Here is a 19360-nt window from a genome sequence, read left to right as displayed (position 1 = left end):
ATTTAGTATAACCGAGGCCTTAAATTAGACTTTATCTGAATCATATTAAGAAAGTACCTGTTGGAGATTAACCAAGATGGCGGAGTAGAAGGACGTGCTCTCACTCCCTCTTGCGAGAGCACCAGAATCACCACTGGCTGCTGGACAATCATTGACAGGAAGACCCTGGACTTCACCAAGGAGGATACCCCGCGTCCAAGGACAGAGGAGAAGCCGCAGTGAGACGGTAGGAGGGGCGCAATCAGAGTAAAATCAAATCCCATAACTGCTGGGCGGGTGACTCACAGACTGGCGAACACTTATACCACAGAATTCCACCCACTGGAGTGAAGGTTCTGAGCCCCACGTCAGGCTTCCCAACCTGGGGGTCCGGCAACGGGAGGAGGAATTCCTAGAGAATCAGACTTTGAAGCCTAGAGGGAATTGATTGCAGGACTTTGACAGGACTGGGGGAAACAGAGACCCCACTCTTGGAGGGCACACACAAAGTAATGTGTGCATCGGGACCCAGGGGAAGGAGCAGTGACCCTGGGGGAGACTGAACCGGACCTACCTGCTGGTGTTGGGGGGTCTCCTGCAGAGGCGAGTGGTGGCTCTGTTTCACCGAGGGGATAAGGACACTGGCAGCAGAGGCTCTGGGAAGTTCTCCTTGGCGTGAGCCCTCCCAGAGTCTGCCATTGACCCCACCAAAGAGCACCGGTAGGCTCCAGTGTTGGGTTGCCTCAGGCAAAACAACCAACAGGGAGGGAACCCAGCCCCACCCATCAACAGTCAAGTGGATTAAGGTTTTACTGAGCTCTGACCGCCACAGCAACAGTCAGCTCTACCCACCACCAGAGCCTCCCATCAAGCCTCTTAGATAGCCTCAACCACCAGAGGGCAGACAACAGAAGCAAGAAAAACTACGATCCTGCAGCCTGTGGACCAAAAACCACAGTTACAGAAAGATAGAGAAGATGAAAAGGCAGAGGGCTATGCACCAGATGAAGGAACAAGAAAAAACCCCAGAAAAACAACTAAATGAAGTGGAGATAGGCAACCTTCCAGAAAAAGAATTCAGAATAATGATAGTGAAGATGATCCAGGACCTCGGAATAAGAATGGAGGCAAAGATTGAGAAGATGCAAGAAATGATTAACAAAGACCTAGAAGAATTAAAGAACAAACAAACAGAGATCACCAATACAATAACTGAAATGAAAACTACACTAGAAGGAATCAATAGCAGAATAACTGAGGCAGAAGAACGGATAAGTGACCTGGAAGACAGAATGGTGGAATTCACTGCTGCAGAACAGACTAAAGAAAAAAGAATGAAAAGAAATGAAGACAGCCTAAGAGACCTCTGGGACAACATTAAACGCAACAACATTCGCATTATAGGGGTCCCAGAAGGAGAAGAGAGAGAGAAAGGACCAGAGAAAATATTTGAAGAGATTATAGTCGAAAACTTCCCTAACATGGGAAAGGAAATAGCCACCCAAGTCCAGGAAGCGCAGAGAGTCCCATACAGAATAAACCCAAGGAGAAACACGCCGAGACACATAGTAATCAAAGTGGCAAAAATTAAAGACAAAGAAAAATTATTGAAAGCAGCAAGGGAAAAACGACAAATAACATACAAAGGAACTCCCATAAGGTTAACAGCTGATTTCTCAGCAGAAACTCTGCAAGCCAGAAGGGAGTGGCATGATATACTTAAAGTGATGAAAGGGAAGAACCTACAACCAAGATTACTCTACCCGGCAAGGATCTCATTTAGATTTGATGGAGAAATCAAAAGCTTTGCAGACAAGCAAAAGCTAAGAGAATTCAGCACCACCAAACCAGCTCTACAACAAATGCTAAAGGAACTTCTCTAAGTGGGAAACACAAGAGAAGAAAAGGACCTACAAAGACAAACCCAAAACAATTAAGAAAATGGTCATAGGAACATACATATCGATAATTACCTTAAACGTGAATGGATTAAATGCCCCAACCAAAAGACATAGACTGGCTGAATGGATACAAAAACAAGACCCATATATATGCTGTCTACAAGAGACCCACTTTAGACCTAGGGACACATACAGACTGAAAGTGAGGGGATGGAAAAAGATATTCCATGCAAATGGAAATCAAAAGAAAGCTGGAGTAGCTATACTCATATCAGATAAAATAGACTTTAAAATAAAGAATGTTACAAGAGACAAGGAAGGACACTACATAATGATCCAGGGATCAATCCAAGAAGAAGATATAACAATTATAAATATATATGCACCCAACATAGGAGCACCTCAATACATAAGGCAACTGCTAACAGCTATAAAAGAGGAAATCGACAGTAACACAATAATAGTGGGGGACTTTAACACCTCACTTACACCAATGGACAGATCATCCAAAATGAAAATAAATAAGGAAACAGAAGCTTTAAATGACACAATAGACCAGATAGATTTAATTGATATATATAGGACATTCCATCCAAAAACAGCAGATTACACGTTCTTCTCAAGTGCGCACGGAACATTCTCCAGGATAGATCACATCTTGGGTCACAAATCAAGCCTCAGTAAATTTAAGAAAATTGAAATCATATCAAGCATCTTTTCTGACCACAACGCTATGAGATTAGAAATGAATTACAGGGAAAAAAACGTAAAAAGGACAAACACATGGAGGCTAAACAATACGTTACTAAATAACCAAGAGATCACTGAAGAAATCAAAGAGGAAATCAAAAAATACCTAGAGACAAATGACAATGAAAACACGACGACCCAAAACCTATGGGATGCAGCAAAAGCGGTTCTAAGAGGGAAGTTTATAGCTATACAAGCCTACCTAAAGAAACAAGAAAAATCTCAAGTAAACAATCTAACCTTACACCTAAAGAAACTAGAGAAAGAAGAACAAACAAAACCCAAAGTTAGCAGAAGGAAAGAAATCATAAAGATCAGAGCAGAAATAAATGAAATAGAAACAAAGAAAACAATAGCAAAGATCAATAAAACTAAAAGTTGGTTCTTTGAGAAGATAAACAAAATTGATAAGCCATTAGCCAGACTCATCAAGAAAAAGAGGGAGAGGACTCAAATCAATAAAATCAGAAATGAAAAAGGAGAAGTTACAACAGACACCACAGAAATACAAAGCATCCTAAGAGACTACTACAAGCAACTTTATGCCAATAAAATGGACAACCTGGAAGAAATGGACAAATTCTTAGAAAGGTATAACCTTCCCAGACTGAATCAGGAAGAAACAGAAAATATGAACAGACCAATCACAAGTAATGAAATTGAAACTGTGATAAAAATCTTCCAACAAACAAAAGTCCAGGACCAGATGGCTTCACAGGTGAATTCTATCAAACATTTAGAGAAGAGCTAACACCCATCCTTCTCAAACTCTTCCAAAAAATTGCAGAGGAAGGAACACTCCCAAACTCATTCTATGAGGCCACCATCACCCTGATACCAAAACCAGACAAAGACACTACAAAAAAAGAAAATTACAGACCAATATCACTGATGAATATAGATGCAAAAATCCTCAACAAAATACTAGCAAACAGAATCCAGCAACACATTAAAAGGATCATACACCACGATCAAGTGGGATTTATCCCAGGGATGCAAGGATTCTTCAATATACGCAAATCAATCAATGTGATACACCATATTAACAAATTGAAGAATAAAAACCATATGATCATCTCAATAGATGCAGAAAAAGCTTTTGACAAAATTCAACACCCATTTCTGATAAAAACTCTCCAGAAAGTGGGCATACAGGGAACCTACCTCAACATAATAAAGGCCATATATGACAAACCCACAGCAAACATCATTCTCAATGGTGAAAAACTGAAAGCATTTCCTCTAAGATCAGGAACGAGACAAGGATGTCCACTCTCACCACTATTATTCAACATAGTTCTGGAAGTCCTAGCCACGGCAATCAGAGAAGAAAAAGAAATAAAAGGAATACAAATTGGAAAAGAAGAAGTAAAACTGTCACTGTTTGCGGATGACATGATACTATACATAGAGAATCCTAAAACTGCCACCAGAAAACTGCTAGAGCTGATTAATGAATATGGTAAAGTTGCAGGATACAAAATTAATGCACAGAAATCTCTTGCATTCCTATACACTAATGATGAAAAATCTGAAAGAGAAATTATGGAAACACTCCCATTTACCATTGCAACAAAAAGAATAAAATACCTAGGAATAAACCTACCTAGGGAGACGAAAGACCTGTATGCAGAAAACTATAAGACACTGATGAAAGAAATTAAAGATGATACCAACAGATGGAGAGATATACCATGTTCTTGGATTGGAAGAATCAACATTGTGAAAATGAGTATACTACCCAAAGCAATCTACAGATTCAATGCAATCCCTATCAAATTACCAATGGCATTTTTTACAGAGCTAGAACAAATCATCTTAAAATTTGTATGGAGACACAAAAGACCCCGAATAGCCAAAGCAGTCTTGAGGGGAAAAAATGGAGCTGGAGGAATCAGACTCCCAGACTTCAGACTATACTACAAAGCTACAGTAATCAAGACAGTATGGTACTGGCACAAAAACAGAAACATAGATCAATGGAACAAGATAGAAAGCCCAGAGATTAACCCACGCACCTATGGTCAACTAATCTATGACAAAGGAGGCAAAGATATACAATGGAGAAAAGACAGTCTCTTCAATAAGTGGTGCTGGGAAAACTGGACAGCTACATGTAAAAGAATGAAATTAGAATACTCCCTAACACCATACACAAAAATAAACTCAAAATGGATTAGAGACCTAAATATAAGACTGGACACTATAAAACTCTTAGAGGAAAACATAGGAAGAACACTCTTTGACATAAATCACAGCAAGATCTTTTTTGATCCACCTCCTAGAGTAATGGAAATAAAAACAAAAATAAACAAATGGGACCTAATGAAACTTCAAAGCTTTTGCACAGCAAAGGAAACCATAAAGAAGACGAAAAGACAACCCTCAGAATGGGAGAAAATATTTGCAAATGAATCAACGGACAAAGGATTAATCTCCAAAATATATAAACAGCTCATTCAGCTCAATATCAAAGAAACAAACACCCCAATCCAAAAATGGGCAGAAGACCTAAATAGACATTTCTCCAAAGAAGACATACAGATGGCCACGAAGCACATGAAAAGATGCTCAACATCACTAATTATTAGAGAAATGCAAATCAAAACTACAATGAGGTATCACCTCACTCCTGTTAGAATGGGCATCATCAGAAAATCTACAAACAACAAATGCTGGAGAGGGTGTGGAGAAAAGGGAACCCTCTTGCACTGTTGGTGGGAATGTAAATTGATACAGCCACTATGGAGAGCAGTATGGAGGTTCCTTAAAAAACAAAAAATAGAATTACCATATGACCCAGCAATCCCACTACTGGGCATATACCCAGAGAAAACCGTAATTCAAAAAGACACATGCACCCGAATGTTCATTGCAGCACTATTTACAATAGCCAGGTCATGGAAGCAACCTAAATGCCCATCAACAGACGAATGGATAAAGAAGTTGTGGTACATATATACAATGGAATATTACTCAGCCATAAAAAGGAACGAAATTGAGTCATTTGTTGAGACATGGATGGATCTAGAGACTGTCATACAGAGTGAAGTAAGTCAGAAAGAGAAAAACAAATATCGTATATTAATCCATGTATGCGGAACCTAGAAAAATGGTACAGATGAGCCACTTTGCAGGGCAGAAGTTGAGACACAAATGTAGAGAATGGTCATATGGACACCAAGGGGGGAAAACTGCGGTGAGGTGGGGATGGTGGTGTGCTGGATTGGGCAATTGGGATTGACAGGTATACACTGATGTGTATGAAACTGATGCCTAATAAGAACCTGCAGTATAAAAAAACAAACAAAACAACTAATACTAAACTTTCATTGGGTTATTTGTATGGAAATATGTTAATATAAATGTTTCAGACATTACATGAAATTTCTAAAAATCTTATATTTGTATTTGTATGGAAATATGTATGGAAATATGTTAATATAAATGTTTCAGACATTACATGAAATTTCTAAAAATCTTATATTTGTATTTGTATGGAAATATGTATGGAAATATGTTAATATAAATGTTTCAGACATTACATGAAATTTCTAAAAATCTTATATGTTCTGGTATAATGTTATAAGTAATAATCCTAGTTATTACTTTAAAATGTATATCTCAGAAATAACTAATTTTCTTGTCAACTGCATTATTATGAACTTTCATCAAATCTTTAACCGTGGTCATTTTTAAGTCTTTTGTCATTTACAGACAGTCCTGGGTGTACTCTGATGATTTTGCAAATATGTTCCTATAAAAGGGTTTCATCTTCAAGAAATTCATGGAAAAGACTCTGACAAGTACAGGTTTCTGGTAACTGACTGTACTGCTGAACTGAATGAATAAGCATTTTCAGAACTCTAATGAAAAACTGATGAACTCATAAAAGTGCTAACAAAAGATCAAGATGAAAAAAAAAATTAATTACATGGGACTGAGTGAACTGATGAGGATGAGTATAATTTTTGTGACTTTCTGTCTGAATTTAAAAAAAAAAAAAATCCCACAAGGACTCAGAGGCAAAGAATATACAAATCAATTTTCACTGCAAAGTAAAGGAGCTGTTACAGTGGAGGATTACTGGACTGAATGTCAATATTATGACATAGTATGAGTGTGTTTCATGTTTGGTAATTGCAATCATTGTTGCTTTTGTTGTGGTCATCCATGTACAATGCTTGGTGTCAGTCTATTTATGTCTTGTAAAAATAAAATACAGTGTGTGTGTGTGTAAAAAAAAAAAAAAAAAAAAAAAAAAGAAAGTACCTGTTGCAATCCCTATCAAATTACCAATAGCATTTTTCACAGACTTAGAAAAAAAAATTTACATTTTGTATGGAAACACAAAACACCCCAAATAGCCAAAGCAATCTTGAGAAAGAAAAATGGAGCTGGAGGAATGAGGCTCCCTGGCTTCAGACTATACTACAAAGCTATAGTAATCAAAACAGCATGATACTGGCACAATGGAAGAGAATAGAGAGCCCAGAAATAAACCCAGAAACTTATGGTCAATTAATCTATGACAAAGGAAGCAGGAATATACAATGTAGAAAAGACAGCCTCTTCAATGAGTGGTGCTGGGGAAACAGGGCAGCTACATGTAAAAGAATGAAATTAGAACACTCCCTAACACCATACACAAAAATAAACTTAAAATGGATTAAAGATCTAAATGTAAGGCCAGATACTATAAAACTCTTAGAGGAAAACACAGGCAGAACACTCTCTGACATAAATCACAGCAAGATCTTTTTTGACCCACCTCCTAGAGTAATGAAAATAAAAACAAAAATAAACAAATGGGACCCAATTAAACTCAAAAGCTTTTTCACAGCAAAGGAAACCATAATCAAAATGAAAAGACAACCCACAGAATGGGAGAAATTATTTGCAAACGAACCAACCAACAAGGGATTAATCTCCAGAATATACAAACAGCTCATGCAGCTCAATATCAAAAAACCAAACAACCTAATCAAAAAATGGGCAGAAGATCGAAATAGACATTTCTCTGAAGAAGACATACAGATGGCCAAGAGGCACATAAAACGATGCTCAACATCACTAATGATTAGAGAAATGCAAATCAAAACTATAATGAAGTATCACCTCACACTGGTCAGAATGGCCAGCATCAAAAAGTCTACAAACAATAAATGCTGGAGAGGGCGTGGAGAAAAAGGAACCCTCCTACACTGTTGGTGGGAATGTAAATTGGTACAGCCACTATGGAGAACAGTATGGAGCTTCCTTAAAAAAACTAAAAATAGAGCTACTATATGATCCATCAATCCCACTCCTGGGCATGTATCTGGAGAAAACCATTATTTGAAAAGATACATGCACTGCAGTGTTCACTGCAGCACTATTTACAGTAGCCGAGACATGGAAGCAACCTAAATGTTCACCGACAGAGGAATGGATAAAGAAAATGTGGTACATATATATAATGGAATACTACTCAACCATATAAAAGAACGAAATAATGCAATTTGCAGCAACATGAATGGACTTAGAGATTGTCATACTGAGTGAAGTAAGTCAGACACACAAAGACAAACATCCTATAATATCGCTTATATGTGGAATCTAAAAAAGTGGTACAAATGAACTTATTTACAAAACAGAAATAGAGTCACAGATGTAAAAAACAAACTTAGGTTACTGGGGGGAAAGGGAGGACATAAATTGGGAGATTGGGATTGACATATACACGCTACTGTATATAAAATAGATAACTAACAAGGACCTACTGTATAGCACAGGGAACTCTACTGAATACTCTGTAATGACCTATATGGGAAAAGAACCTAAAAAAGAGTAGATATATGTATGTGTATAAATGATTCACTTTGCTGTACAGCAGAAACTAACACAGCAGAGTAAATCAACTATACTCTAATAAAAATTTTAAAAAACACTGTAAAAAAAAGAAAGAACCTGTTTAGATCTATGGATTAAAATCAAGGAGCTGACAGGTAGGCAGAGAACACTGTGGGTGGATTCACTTCATCCATTACAGTAAGTGCTATAGGCTTGCGTTAACCAACCCACCAGCGATTAAAACTGCAATGCCATTAGATCTTTGAGGACCCACCTAGCACAGCATAGATGCTCTATCTTTCATTTATAGATTAAGTTCTTGAAAAACCAAGAGAAAACAGCAGACATGGGCACCTCTGATTAACGTGCTTTGGTATCCTATCTTCCTCCTTTGGGAATTACATATTTCTGTTTCTAATGCCCAAGCCACAGACATATCCTTTAAATTAAGAAAAAAATCCTGCCCACAGAAATCAGACAGATCCTAAAACAGGTCACTCATTCACCGAGGAAATAGAAGGTTATTCCCCAGCTTGGAAATGAACTAACAGTGTACCTAATGGAAGATGTCTGACAACATTTTATAAATGCCCATCTTCTTCCAAGTACTAATTCCAAGCACTGCAAAGAGAAAGCACTTGTGGAGAACTATGGAAAAGCAGCAATTTCTTGTCATGCGAAAGCCACATGGGGATTTACGGGGAGATGGAACGTGATTACAGTCTGGGGCGCAGCCAGGCTAGGAGGGTAACAGGGTGATGGTCTCTGCCCATGTTAACAAATGACTTTCCCGATGTGACTGATATTTCACTGCTCCTCCTCCTAATTCGTTTTACCTGGCACTGCATCACAGCTACAGAGGAGCAAGAAGGACTATACATTGGCAGAAGTTGGAGGGAGAGGACACTGAGAAGACCTAATTCAGGAAGTTCTGATGTCACAAAAGTACTGGCTCCCTGGCAAGTGCTGTCATCCCCCTGCTATTCCATTCTTGCATTACTGCTGCAGGAATCAAAGTGAGAATATTTACTGAACACTTACTATGCCCAGACACTCTGTCGAATACATCAGGGTCAAAATTTACCCACTACAACTCAGGTGGGCAAAAGAAAACGCAACTCTGCATTTTTTATCATTGATGTCATCCCGTTTCCAGTCCCCTTCCCCGAGAATGGTATAAAATCTTGGTGTTACGAGAGAAATACATCTTTCTTCTGGCTTGAAACTTAGTTTTCTTGAAGCATTATCCCATATTTCAGAGATCTTCCATACCTGAGGACTGGCTCCAAAAGAACTCTTACTTGACATCATGGCAGAGAGGGTACTGCCTCGCAGGGTCTTGCAGGATCCTCAGTGACTATAATGGTGTCATGCATGGACTGTTCGCTAACAGGCTCAAGGTCCAGAGGCTCCTGCTTTGTGACTCTATCTCCCTTCAGCCCTTGCTTGCACTGATTCCCCAGGGCCTGGCTGCAAAGCCCCTGGTCATCCACCTGTGGGGAGCTTACCAGCCAATACTTGCATCCTTCTTCAGCTGAGGCCCTTGGAAGTTCCCCACTCCCATCAGACTACAGAGTTTACTATCTCAGCAACAGCACCCCCATCACACATGTAAACTGCTCTCCCTGATTCCATTCTGCCCCCTCACAACACAGACCCCACGCAGCAGGCAGAGTGATTCTTTCCAAGTGACAATCAGATCATGTCATTACACGGCCCCAAACCCTCCATGGCTCTCCACTGAACTGAGAATAAAACCCACAATTCTTGCCAAGGCCTATAAGGCTTTATGTGGTCTAGAAACACCCCTCCACCGCCTCCCTTAATGACTAACCTACCAACTCCCCTTTGCTCACTCAGTTCCAGCCACGCTGGCTTCCCTCCTATTCTTCCAACAAACCAAACATATTCTCACCACAGGGCCTTTGCACAGGCTCTTAGCTATTCAGTCCACTTTGAACATTTCCCTCCAGAACTCACATGCTGATACTCTGCTGTCTCAGGGTGACCTTCTGTTCACCCTATCTGAAATAGCACCCCACCTCTATCCTCTGCAGCCCCTGCTTCATTTTTCTTCACAGCACTTCTAACCACCTGACATCTTACACAATAATATGCTTGTTTACAGTTTGTCCTGCTCCAGCCAGCATATAAATCAAAAGAAATAAAAAGCAGATACCCCGTTTTTGACTAATTATCAACAACCCTTTGAGGTTGATTTCAAGATTGCCATCATTTCCATTGTACAGGTGACAAAATGAAGTTCAATGAGTTAAAGTGATTTGCAGAAGCAAATAATGAAAAGGATTGTGTTTCTACCCCAAGGAAGAACCAAAGTATACAAAATGTGCAGTTATGTAAAGGAGTGAATGTGAAAAGAAGACTGCCAGCAACTTACCCAGGATCCCAGAGCACTGGGGCCCAAGAGAAGGCCTGACCGAGCGTGTTAAGTAAGCCAGTGAGTACTCAGCTATAATTCCGCCCTTTCCTGTAAACAAACCTCCTTCGGGAGGCCTGTTCATTTTTCAGGTGGTCAAAGGGAGCAGCTGTATTGCAGATAATCGAGGAGCCTGGGGGCAATTAGTTTCAATGTTCTGACAGTGAGAAAGTGGGAAAGCCTCAGCGTTTTAGGAACTGTTGTCATGCTTGGGAAGTTCTTTCTTAAGCCTCGAGATCAGCTGTTTCTCAAGTCAGCTGTTTTGATTCCCGCTTACAAGGGCTGATGCCCTAAGCCTCACTTCCTCCATAAACTCACCCATCGCCTCCAGGACATGCAGGGGGTGGGCGGGAAGGCTCCTGGCCAGCAGCCCGCTGACGCTGACGGCTGATTGCACACCTCCAATTCTTCCTGCTGAACCCCTGCTCCTTGAGAGCCCAGCCTGAGGCTGACTCCTTTCCATATCCCCGAGAACCTGGCAGAGAACAGGTACGCAATAAATCTCTGTTATCTCGACTTGGCAGTTCACTTAATCAGGGCAGTCCTGGTTTTCTCATATGCCAAATGGGGACAGTGAAGATCTCTATAAAGATTATTAGGATCAACAAACGAAATCAAATGGATCTTTTATTTAACAACACATACAAGATGTATTGGCTTTCTTCAACTTCAAAAGGTAAAGTATGGGGCTTCCCTGGTGGCGCAGTGGTTGAGAATCTGCCTGCCAGTGCAGGGGACATGGGTTCGAGCCCTGGTCTGGGAGGATCCCACATGCCACGGAGCAACTGGGCCCGTGAGCCACAATTACTGAGCCTGCGCGTCTGGAGCCTGTGCTCCGCAACAAGAGAGGCCGCGATAGTGAGAGGCCCGCGCAACGCGATGAAGAGTGGTCCCTGCTTGCCACAACTAGAGAAAGCCCTCGCACAGAAACGAAGACCCAACACAGCAATCAATCAATCAATCAATCAATAAAATAAATAAATAAGAACGTGAATTTCTAAAAAAAAGGTAAAGTATGTTGTGAGCCTTTTAGGGGGCACGGCTTTATGGAACTTGTCAGGGAACACAGCTTTGGAGAAGGAAAAGTTCAGGTTTTTGTTAGAGCTACTCATTCATTCAGAGAGGTGACACTTAAGAAAGGAAGAAAATTAAATTTACATTTGCCCAAGGAGTTAGTAAGTATTCTAATATATTCTAATATGCTCCATCTGATTACAAAAAAGCCATATTGAAAATTAAATTAATAATATTGCCTTACATTAGTCTAATACTTAAGAGTGTTTACTTGTTCTAACCAGACAGTCCTGAAAAAATGGTTTTATTTTATCTCAGTTACCATTAGATAATTTAATATGTGCCAGGCACTTTGTTAAATGCTTTATCTGGATGATCTCATTTGTTCCTCAAAATCATTCTATCATGTATTTTTTTTTTTTCTTTTTCCATTTCTGAGCTTAACCTGCTTGCTCAAGATCACACAGCTAAGAAATGAAGCTGGTAATCAAACCCATGCACTTGAGACATACATGTCACCATACTTCCTCCCTGAAATCAACCAGGATGAACCATGCATGCATCCAACAACAATCTACAAGCTCCAACCATGTATAAAGCCCTGTAGTAGCTGCTAGGGAATACAACAAGGAGAAAACAGACACAGTTCTGACCTCACAGTGCTTGAAATCTAAGGTAGGATAATAATGTTAAACAAGTAATCCAACAAAGAAACACATAATAACAAATTATAATCAGTGCCGGGAACGAAAATTACAGGGCATTGTAAGAATACAGAACACTGCAAGAAAGAGTAGCCGGGGAGCAAATGTGGATGGTCAGTTGAGGAAGAGCAGTCAGGGAAAGATCTTGTGCAATGAATCTGGCCTGAGAGCAGAGAGGGAACAAGACAGCAAGGGTCATGGGAATGAATGTTGAGGTGAGAAGCGTATGTTCTGTTAGAGCCACACGTCTATGGAAACGCTGAGTTGCGGAAAGAGTGGGGCCTGAGAGTGAGGGAAGCAAAACCAGAAATCAGAGGAGACTGGGGAAGGGAGTGGAACAAAAAGTCAGGATGGAGAATCGGAGAGAGAGACAGAAGCTACTAGAGAAAAACTTTAAAATTGCTGGATCACAGTGGCGTGTAATGGTCTTCATCGTGCAGGTTTGAGACCTGTTGACCAGTCTGGGAGGTGTAGACAACGGCAGTGAAGAACACTCTTTTGAGGGTGTGACTAAGTTCGTTTTTCAGTGCAAAGGATTTGAGTAATGTATGGATAGCACTAAGTGCAGAGAAAGCCCAAAGTTGTCTAAAAGTTCTTCCCCAAAACTTCGCACAGGCTTTATTTCCTAATTCAGTAGATGTTTTGGGCATAGGTCTTTGTTCATTCTGAAAGATGGTATGCCAGCTTCGCCCCACAGTGGCGGTGGACGAACTGCGCTTCATCAATACACCCAGAAGTTGTAGGCACTGCAGTCTCTCCTAAGGGGTTTACTTTATGGCCCTATGAAGCAACAATTAGTATTATTTTTAAACGATACTTAGTGATACACTTTGCTGAGATCTTAATGGAAACGAGGTGCAAGCAATAAGAAACACCAATTAAATTCCAGAGCCCTCTAAGAATCCCAAAAAGTCAATACAAAGAATAGACCCAGGAAGCAATGAGAACCTAGAATCTAAGAAATTAGGAATCTATCAAGGGCAGATGTCTAGAGAGACATTTTTCACAGCAAGCTAAGTCAAGGAGGAACAAAAATACTGCCTTGTCATACTTCAAGCATCTCTCTAAAAAATGTTTTTGTTATTTCCTAAAATCTCCAAGAAAATCTTTGTAAGACGCACTGGTCTAAAATTCTTCAGACACAACTAAGATTTTTCTCCTTCTTTTGAAAAATATCTATTACTAAATTTTCACAATCAGGGGATACTTAAGACAAAAAACAGTAAGTAAACCTGAAAAGATAATGGCACTTCATCCTAAAATAGCCTATCTGCAACTTTCAAGCAAGTTGAAGCAGTTATCCTTAGATACCAATATTTGAAAGGTATCTAAAACCTGTATACAAAACCTGAAGGCAACTGTCAATATCATCCAGGTTCAGAACACTCTCACAATCTCATCTACCTGTAGGCTTGGCTAGTCGACCAGAAAAATCAACAGATTTCCAGGCAGTGCGTTATAGATTGGAGCATCTGGGCTCCATCAACTTGCATTTTTGGCAACACAAAAATAAAGTCCTGAAGTCAAGTAAAAATGTGTTACAATGGGATTCAGCTACCTTTCTTAGAGCATATAGGCTGAACAATTCCTTTGCTAAGCTGGGTATCTCTAAAAGAAATATGATCTTAGTTTTTTTCTTAAGATTTTTTATTCCATACAATGTTGAGTACCAAGATTAAAGAGCAGATGAAACAAAGAAATGCTGTACTATCACTTAGAATGTCCATTGGCAAGTCTTTTTTCTGCCCCTCTTATTGAAAACCATTCTTAATGGCCCAACTAAATTCCTATTACCTCAAGGAAACTTGCAAACCTACACCCTCAAAGACTCCTCCCCTCCTTCCCTCCTGAAGTCCTGGTTATCATTACAATTTGACTCGAGTGTATACAGTCTGGTGAGGTCTCTTGAATTAAAAATATATGCAACCAAGAGTTCACATGCCGCAATTAAGGAACCCGTGGGCCACAACTAAGGAGCCCACGTGCTGCAACCAAGGAGCCAGCCAGCCGCAACTAAGACCCAGCGCAACCAAATAAATAAATATTTTATATATATATGCATCTAAGACATAGAAAACAAATTATGGTTACCAAAAGGGAAAGGGGGGAGGGAAAAATTAGGAGTTGGAGTGAACAGATACAAACTACTATGTATAAGATAGATAAACAACAAGGTCATACTATATAGCACAGGAACTATATTCAATATCCTGTAATGGAAAAGAAGCTGAAAAAGAACATATATATATATATATATATATATAAAATATATGAATCACTTTGCTCTACACAAGAAACGAATACAACATTGTAAATCAACTATAGTTCAATAAAAAAATTTTTTAATGTGTACACATACTCACATACATTACAATTATACAAGTTATAAAAATTACTTTACAATTTTGCAAATGCATTATACATCTGTGTATATATATGTACACACACACATGCACATATATACACACATATAAAATGTACTGAGCAATTACTTTATTTTAGGCCCTGATCAAATATTTTAATTCATTTCATTGGCACAACAATTCTAAGAAATAGAAACCATTATCATGTTAGTTTTCCAGAGGAGGAAATCGAGGAAGGTAATTTCTTCATCAGTGATTATAATCTTTGAGTTATTTATGAATTTATGAAGACAGTTGTCCACCTCTTCAAATGAGTTTATGAGACCTTGGAAGGCTGGAATCTGCGCTATCTATTCCATGCCACTTGGAAAGCCTAGCACACGGTTTTGTGCACATGTACTTGCATACGCCAATGTGTTTAGATTTAGATTTGATATTGAAAAGACTAGAAAGGTAATGCTTACTTAAAATGTCCCCTCTAAAATGACTGACATTTGAGTTCAATATGGACTTGGAAATAAAATTCAAGACCCACTCACATTCAGTCCTAGAAGCAAATACCAAATGAATATAAATGGGAGGCATTTCCATGTCTGCCGTTCTTTTGGTATTTCTAGCATGGGCAGGAGCAGGATGGAAACAGTCAGAAATGTGGGCTCCCTTATTGTAGAACAACGATGCTGACACCAGGTTTCAGTGCCATTTCATGAAGGGAGCTGCAAAGGCAGGATGGGGAACAATGCTGAAAAGGCTGAGAGAAAAGAAGGGGGGAGAAAACCCCAGACATTCACATCCTGTGGATTAAAAATCCAGTGAAAGGAGAATAAGAAGCCAGTCCAACAATTGATAGAATTTTTTTCAATGCAGTCAACCTAAGCTTCAATATTTATTGCAACAGGAAAATTGAACCTCAAGTCCAAAAATGACTCACAGCTCCCATTCTCTGCCCAAATACACATACATTTACATTTACGGGTGACTATGTGGCTATATTTAAATTCTCAGCTCCAAAAGCTGCAAGACTGTAAATAGACTCATTTTAGCCATCTTATCAAATTGTATTAGCTTTCTTACCCTGCCATTCTCCAAGGTAGGCAAAGTTCAGCCGTGCAGAAAATGTAAATAATTTATTTTGATAATAGCACTGGTAGATTCCAAACCCAGAGATCAGTTCATGCTTATTTCTGAGAGCTTGGTGAGTGATGCCTGGTCATGACTTCGTGCTAAGAGAATAAATTTCAACACAAGGAGCCAAAGGAGTGTAGTATCTCAAGGCAGAAATGAAAAAAAAAGCCATTATTCTAACACCATCTAGTGCCTCAGACCCAACAGGCCTGGCATGCTGGATGGCAAAAACATAGTAAGCAAGGATCAGGACTGAACACATCTCCCTATGGAGGGGACTGTGTGTGGTTAATGATAGTGTCTGTTATGAACTTTGAGACAGAGGAAGTCAAGGTCACTGCCAAGTGGGTAGATTCCTCCAGGAACACTTACGAGTACTTATAAAGGCATCAGCCCTGACCTGGTTCCTCAAGACTTGTTTTTCTTTTTCTTTTCTTTTTTTTTTTTAATTGGGGTATAGTTGTTTTACAATGTTGTGTTAGTTTCTACTGTACAGCGAAGTGGAGTTTCCTGTGCTATACAGCAGGTTCTTATTAGTTATCTATTTTATACATATTAGTGTATATATGTCAGTCCTAATCTCCCAATTCATCCTACCCCCCCTCACCCCCCTCAAGACTTGATTTTCAAGAGAAGTGGAATTCACTCCCCTGTGTCTCACTCCTGCATCTGCATTCACAAGTGGTGAGAATGATATGCATATCTTAACTATTCATCATCTCCCTAAACTTCCATTACCTTAGTATTTCTTCATGATCCCTTATTCAGGAAAGAGACTCCAGCACTGTCCACATGGGAGAAAGCATATCACGATCATTGAGAGAAAAAAAAGACAAATTAAAATATCTGGCTGTTGGGGCTTCCCTGGTGGCGCAGTGGTTGAGAATCTGCCTGCTATGCAGGGGACACGGGTTTGAGCCCTGGTCTGGGAAGATCCCACATGCCGCAGAGCAACTAGGCCCGTGAGCCACAACTACTGAGCCTGCACGTCTGGAGCCTGTGCTCCGCAACAGGAGAGGCCGCGGTGGTGAGAGGCCCGTGCACCGCGATGAAGAGTGGCCCCCGCTTGCCACAACTAGAGAAAGCCCTCGCACAGAAACGAAGACCCAACACAGCCAAAAATAAATAAATTAATTAATTAAAAAAAGAAAAAAAAATCTGGCTGTTAAGTCTCTGCAATCCACCTTATGACAGGAAAAATTGAGAGAGAAGTCTGACTATGTACCCACCCTAAACCCCACCAGCCAAACACAGTAAAGTGAATCTCTTAGCTGAGGAGAAGGGGGGAAGTTTGATAAAAATTAAGATAATTCGATGTTAACATGATAATAAACTCCTGCCTTGCCTCCTCCCCAGGCCCTGGGTGTGGAGATTATAGGATCCAATTCAGTTTTAAGGATTTTAGAGTAGAGGACAATTGTGGTCCATATTCATCTCAGAATTAAGGAGGCAGAGTGTTCTAGATCTGCCCTATACCAGTGTTGGGATGTACATATGAATCACCTCCCAAAGATCCATAGCAATGTGGGGAAACCATAGACTTTCTATCCTCTGAACAGGTAGGAGGCATCAGTTGAAAGAATAAGTTAGACGTCCAAATAGTCCTCAAGGTCAAAATGAAGAGGGAATGGCAATGGGTAACAGGTACCATTTCTTCAGAGACCATGGTAGGACTTGAGAGGATGACTGTACTCTCAGGAGAATAAACCAGAAAGAAAAAGAAGTCAAGTCTAAAAAGGAGTTTGGCCACTTCCCTGCAAATGCTAAGATATATGGAAAGCCCTGCTTATTAGACTTGGCTTATCCCCATGAGATTTACTCAGCCCTACCTGGCTCTCTGTGCATTGGCCATTTGCTCAATGCACAACTGTGTGCACAACCATCATGGCCTCACTTATTAACATCTCACCTCACCTCACCCCACATGAGGGCTGGCTGTAGCACAGCCCCCATCATAGCCACATCAAGAGGAGCTCCAGCATCTCTGGCTCCCAAGCCTAATGCCATCAGATCACGGAGGATCTACCTCTTGCCTTCTAGACTCAGTGAGACACTGCTCACTGGATATAGAATGTAGATTTCCAAACAGTTGCCTAGAGATGCTGTTTGACAAAACCCAGGAGGGTAGACAGAGCTTTGACCAACCGGAGGGAGCCATCTGGGATTATTTGTCAAACTGCAGCCAGTTCTGTAATCTATCAAGTTTTATTTGCTTATTTCCTTGCTTGTCTCACTTTTTTTTTCCCCTCACTTGCACCATCCTGAGACTACGCACTAGTTTAGTCATTAACCTGTCTTGTTCACACACTCCATTTCCTAGAGAATCTGGGCTAAGGTACCCTGGTACTTAAAACTAACTCCAGGATGGAATAGAAAAGGGGAAGAAATACTCAATTTGACCTGAAATTAACAACAAAATGGCTAAATTTGACTGAATTTAGCAGACAGGACTAGACTGGGAGGTTGATATAGGTATTTTAAAAAGTTACATCTTTATACCTCCAAAATTGTGGCTTGTGAATTAAAGTTGCTATATTCAGAAACACTAAAAAATTAAAACTTCATGAAAACCGTTTGCCTACAGCCTTGAAACACACAGTTGTGATTCAAAATTAAGGGCCATTCAGGAAAAAGGGGAATAGAGGAAAATATTCATGTCTATACTAATACAAACACATAGTCGTTTCCCCATCTTTTCTGTATCACTCATTCTTGGTTTTACAGTAGAAAGGGGAAGCATAAGCAGTGGCTAAAAAGTTAACATAGATGAGTGTGGGTTTTGGTGTTAAAGATAGCCAGTCTTAGTATTATTTCTGCAATTTCCCAGCTTTGTGCCTTTGGGTAATTGACTGAAGCTCTCAGTCTCCCCATCCATAAAAAAGACCGAAGAGCACATATCTCTGGGATCTACTATGAAGGCAAACATACAGTTAGTTCCTAGTACTATGCCTGAAAAAGTGTATGCACTTAATAAACGTGTGTTACGATCATTATTATCCCATTATTGTTTCAATGAAATTTGAAAAATTCTTCAATTAACAAAGAGAATGAACCTCAGTGACACAAAGTTGGACACTCACTATAGAATTAGAAACAGAAATAAAGTATTTATCATTCTCCATCATTCTCCTGAGCTTTTTCACTCTTCCCTGTGGTAAAATAGACAACAGGGCATCTTCAAGATAAAATGGAAACTTCAATATTTGATAAGTTTGGGCATTGATTCCCTTAGTTTAAAAAATATTCAGAGTAGAC

The sequence above is a fragment of the Balaenoptera musculus genome, chromosome 3 (assembly GCF_009873245.2).
Source record: "Balaenoptera musculus isolate JJ_BM4_2016_0621 chromosome 3, mBalMus1.pri.v3, whole genome shotgun sequence".
Lineage (NCBI taxonomy): Eukaryota > Metazoa > Chordata > Mammalia > Artiodactyla > Balaenopteridae > Balaenoptera > Balaenoptera musculus.
Note: the sequence above shows the minus strand (reverse complement) of the source record.